Here is a 5,039-nt window from a genome sequence, read left to right as displayed (position 1 = left end):
GGGTTTCACATTAAAAGTTGTTTCATCTCCCCTTCTAGTTCCTACATTGACCCTCATTCTAATTTTTAATCTCTTATAGCCAGGTAAAAATTTTTGGAATGGACAAGGTGTAAATTTTTTCCAAAAGTTTTCACTTAAGACTAGTCATCCGAAAGATTTATTTTTTGCAAATTAGCTTTGGAAGTTTAAAATCATATTACTTTTGCTCCCTACCATGAGAAATGTTAATGGCCAATATCACTATTTTAGTAATTAATATTAGTTTTTTGATGATATGGGTAAAATTGCTATGGTTTTAAACTTTTGGGACATACTTGTACCCAAAATACCTTTTGATTGCCTAACGCTCTGAAATAAAAAATTTTAAAACAAATTTACATTTTAAGCTTTTTTTATTTAAAAAAGACACATTTTTATGGTTCCTCTTAAATTTCAAAATGCCGCATTTTAGTTTTCCTCCTCTCTATGCATGGGCATTAGCAAATCTTAGGCCTCCATTTGGAATTTAGCTTTTTTGCATTTTATTTGTTATTTTCTTTGCTTGTTAGATTTTTTTTTTTTTTTTCGGGCGGCTGAGTCGCTACCCACAAGGCGGGAGCAAAAGGAGCCCTACCAAATTCATTTCAAAGTCAAGATTTGTTCTTCTTTTTCTTGCCTTCCAATTTTTGGCCTCAACGGAGTCATCTCCTCCGGTCTCATCATCATCTTCATCTTTGCCTTAGGAGCTCGAATTCGGCGTCCCTTTTCGTTCCCTCCTTTACCAGCTGCTTCTTCTTCGAGCTCCCCATTGTTGCACTTACACTCCAACTTGGAGCCTGAGTTCGGCGTCCATTTCCGTCCCTTTTCTCCGGCATGTTGAAGAACATAACAGTGAAGAACTCTTGCCTTCTCTATCGCGATTTTCTAATCTGTGTCATGGAGCTACGCTCCATTTTCATCCACCCTTTCAGTTCTTATGATTGGTTTTGGGGGAGAGAAGGAAAAAAAATTTTGAGAACCCAAAAACACAATCGAGCTCGTCTATGTGTGTGGCTGCCAAAGTTGCTCCGCGATTTTTCTTCCATTGCTGCTACTCTCTTCAAGTCTAAGGGTTGTGTCGCTAATCTCCATCGTCTCCCCTTATGATTCGTTCTGTTGCAGCGTTGGGTAAGGGCCTATCTCATTCAAATTCCACCCTTTCTTTCTTCTTTCTTTGGATATGCCACAGCTAGTATTCGTAATTGCTGCAACTATTTGGACCTATTTTGAAGCATTCTTTTGCCAAATTTTAAACCCAAAACGGGGGAGAAAAAGGCCTGGGTGTTGGCAGAAATTCAAGGAGGTAGAAAATTTTTTTAAATGGGGTACTTTTATTTGTAATGTTTTGTGTAGCATCTGAATGTAAATGATAAGAGGTATTGATTATTTTTCTTCCGTTTTTTAAAACTAATAGAGAACTTAGAAGTGAGGAAATAAATCTAGTTAATGAAGATGGTGACTAAATGCCTTGGGGAGCTTGCATATGATGTTTGGGGTTAGTTGAAAAGAGACTGAATATGTTACAAAACTTATCTTGCAATTTTGTTTTTTGTTTTGGCATGAATGTAGCAATTTTGTTAGTTAGCGTAATTTGTTTGTTAAAACGCCCCTATAAGAGATTACAGTGGTTTAGGTTATAGTTATCCATGGGAGTTATAATTTTGGTTGGACTTTATTTTGCAATGTGTAAATTCTATGTTAATACATAAAGATTCGAAATCTAGTGTTTAAACTTGTTAGAATGATTAGTTTAGTGTGAGAATATGAAGAGAGAAGCTTTTCAGTTTTTAGTTGGAATATCTCATGTTGATTGGTTATGGTTTATTAGGTGCCTTACAATGTTCTAATAGTTTTCATAATTGATTTATTTGGGTCTTGAATAGAATATATGGTATTGGAAGGAAAGTGAATGTGAAGAAAATAGGAGGGAAGTCTAGTTATTATGAAAAAATTTTGTTGGACAAGAAAAGGAATATGACCTCTTCCTTGAATATAAGATTAATAGAAGATATGGCACAATGCAGCAGATAACTCATTAATTTGACTCTTGTAACTTTTTGTCTTGAAAAGAGATTAATCATAACTCTTTCTTTTTGACATAAGTCATTGTTAGTAAGAGAGTTTTCCCAAAAAGGATTATTAAAGGGTATGCCACATCACTTTGTCATTTACCAAGATCTTTATTTTTGTTTGAAGAGTGCTGTAGTTGTTCACAAATGTAGGTTGCCTATCATCATAAAGGAATTGAGTATAAAATGAATTTGGCTTGTTTTTTCATTTGGGATCGGTTAAAAACATTTTCTGACTGTGATGCTCCTGAGTTGTCTTGGATTGCAATAATGTTACATGCAAGTCCATTATTAATACTGTTCTAATCTCAAGACAGAATTTCTTAACTTAGAGTTCTTTAAAGTATAGGTTAATGATTTGAGTACAAATATTGCTGAATCTTGCATGCTATGTTAATTATTTTAATTTTTTATTGTGTAATTTGTTAACTTAGAATTAAAAGTACAGATTCTATCTTCATTAACTGGGCCATAGAATGGAAGTTTCAGAAAATCAAAGATGAATATATAATTAAATAGATTCATTTGTTCAACTGAGTCACTGAATCATGGTATAAGGGTTGATGAGCAGTATGTGAATAGGGGACTATTGAAGTTCATGAATTACGGAGGTACAACATGTATGGGCTTGGAGCCTCTAATACACCTCTCTTTAATGCTTTCTAATGCCCTTTGAAATGTCCCAACTTTCCAAATTTTTTTTTCCCAGTTTTCTTTTGATCACTAGATTATCGTTTAAAATAAGCAGCATTTTGATATCTTAAGATAATGAAGTTATGCAATTTTGAAATTTTTTATGATTTTTCATAGAAAACACAAAATTTACAGCATTTTTCTTTGGAAAATTGTAAAAAAATTTAAAATTGCACCATTTCATTACCCTAAGATATTAAAATGTCACTTATTTTACATGGAATCTAATGATCAAAAGGGGGAAAAAATCATTCAGGAGGTTGGGGCATTGCGAAGGACATTAGAGGGATACATTAGAGGCCCCAAACCCAATTAGTATAACCCATTTATTTTTGCTCAATAAGCAATGCAGGTGGACTACATGCTTTTATCTTTTCCGTCAAAAGGCAAACTAGTTAGTGTTTATTAAAGGTCAAGGCTCATAGCATAATTGGCACTCCTACATCTGAAACAAATATAGGGGCATCTTAAGTGGATGGACTAGGGTATACTACTAGCAATTGTTCATGATGATGAATTGAATAACCAAAGAGACTTTGAAATTTGCTATGAAGAAGTACATATGCTAACTGATTACATGGTGAAGAAGAAGATATAGAAGATGGTGAAGAAGATTCTTATACAGAAGACAATGATGCTGATACATAAATTATGGTTCTGAATTTCTGTTGCTATTTAGTGTTGAGTTTAACATTGATTGCATTGACTTTTAATTGATTTAGTTTTGATTAGATTCAATTTTGTGATGATTGATTTATTATTTATCACTAACTCAAGGTTGAAATTTGAATATGCAAGTGTCAAGTCGTAGCCTAAAGTATTGTAGGGTCCAATTGAGTACTATAACACTTGCATAATTGCCTTTGCAACTTGAAAAATCCCTTCTTCCTCATGATTCAGCCGCATCTACTCCTCCAATTATGCCAGGACCATCTAGACCTAGATCATCTCCAATCATGCCCAAACCATCCAGATCTACATCATCTCCGTTCATGATTGAATCAATTAGAAGACCCTCATTGTCACTTACATCATCTTGTCCAATTTCTTCTCCTGGAACAAAACACTCGCAGCCTCCCACTTCACAGGCTCCTCTCACTAGTTTTGCACCATGGAGTTATGATGCCTCAGATAGTTGAACATAGATTTATCCTGAGAAGAAAACGTAAGTCATTAAGTTTACATTACTTTATTTGATATCTCTATTTAGTAGCTGAAAGTCATTTTTACATTTAATAATGATTTCTATAGAATTATTCTCAGGTTTAATCCTGATGTTGGTTCTATACGGATTATTCTTCCTATAGTTTGAGCAAAATTTGAACATCCATGTTTTAGTTGGAAAGCAACACCTCCTCAAATTAAGCAAATGTGGTTTACTAAATGGGCGGTATATTATACTTGTATCATGTCTTGATTTTTAATCCCTCACTCTGTTTTTGTTTTGATTTCTTTTTTGGCTTCTCATTTGTGCAGAAAAATTTAAATGACTACCACAAGATGAAGATGCTATAAAGAAAAATTAGAATACAAAATGTGGAGTAATCTTAAGAAATACTCCTTCGGTTCTAAATATAAGACCCTTATATACACTAGTATAAGGGTCCTATATTTAGGACCAGAGGAGTACTATGTATCGTGTTGGCAAGACCTGTTTCAAAAACATATTAGGCCTAATTGGATTCCAGATAATGTCATGAATAATTTAGAGAAAATATGGACATCAGAAGATTATCAGGTCAAGTGTGACATAGCTAAAGCCAATGGGCCATCTTCCAAAGGAGACACTTAACACAAAAGGGGTAGTAGCATTCCTAATAGTGAGCATAAGAGGAGGCTGGTAAGAGTTTATCTTCAAATGCAATTATTATTTACTTGCTCAAAAAGACATTATAATGAAAAACACTAGCCTGCTTGTGCATCATAGGTTGGCTGAAGTTTATGGAAGGATGCGTTTCTTATTATTATTTTCACTAGAACTTTGTTGATGGTTGGAGACCTGACTAGTTCTAGTGAATCTTGATTTATTATTTTCAACGTCATGGGACAGGTTTTCAATTGATTTGAATATGTCGTGCACGATCGAGCCCTTTTGGCTGTAGGTATTTCTCCTGGTCATTATTTGGTTATCTTGGGCAGTGGAGTCTAGGCTCAATGGATGTTTAGAATTTGTGAATTGTTTCTACGATACTATGATATTGAAGAGTTAGTTCTTGCAAACTCGTTTTTAATCATGTTCATATAATCTATTTCCTGTAT

General features: G+C 34.0%; 1 long non-coding RNA gene across 2 annotated transcripts; it reads left to right on the top strand.

Moving 5' to 3' along the window:
- Window positions 1–643: 643 nt before the first annotated feature.
- Window positions 644–5,039, top strand: LOC114758537 (uncharacterized). Of its 2 annotated transcripts, none has more exons than XR_003741820.1 (2): window positions 644–1,321; window positions 4,257–5,039. It is a non-coding gene; the product is annotated as an uncharacterized LOC114758537 (long non-coding RNA). The 2 variants fall into 2 exon arrangements; XR_003741821.1 differs by lacking the exon at window positions 644–1,321 and adding an exon at window positions 3,014–3,945.

This window comes from Neltuma alba, unplaced genomic scaffold, assembly GCF_004799145.2.
Source record: "Neltuma alba isolate B1F8T4 unplaced genomic scaffold, ASM479914v2 tig00010730_pilon, whole genome shotgun sequence".
In the NCBI taxonomy this organism is placed as follows: domain Eukaryota; kingdom Viridiplantae; phylum Streptophyta; class Magnoliopsida; order Fabales; family Fabaceae; genus Neltuma; species Neltuma alba.
Note: the sequence above shows the minus strand (reverse complement) of the source record. Positions and strands in the feature narration are given on the sequence as shown.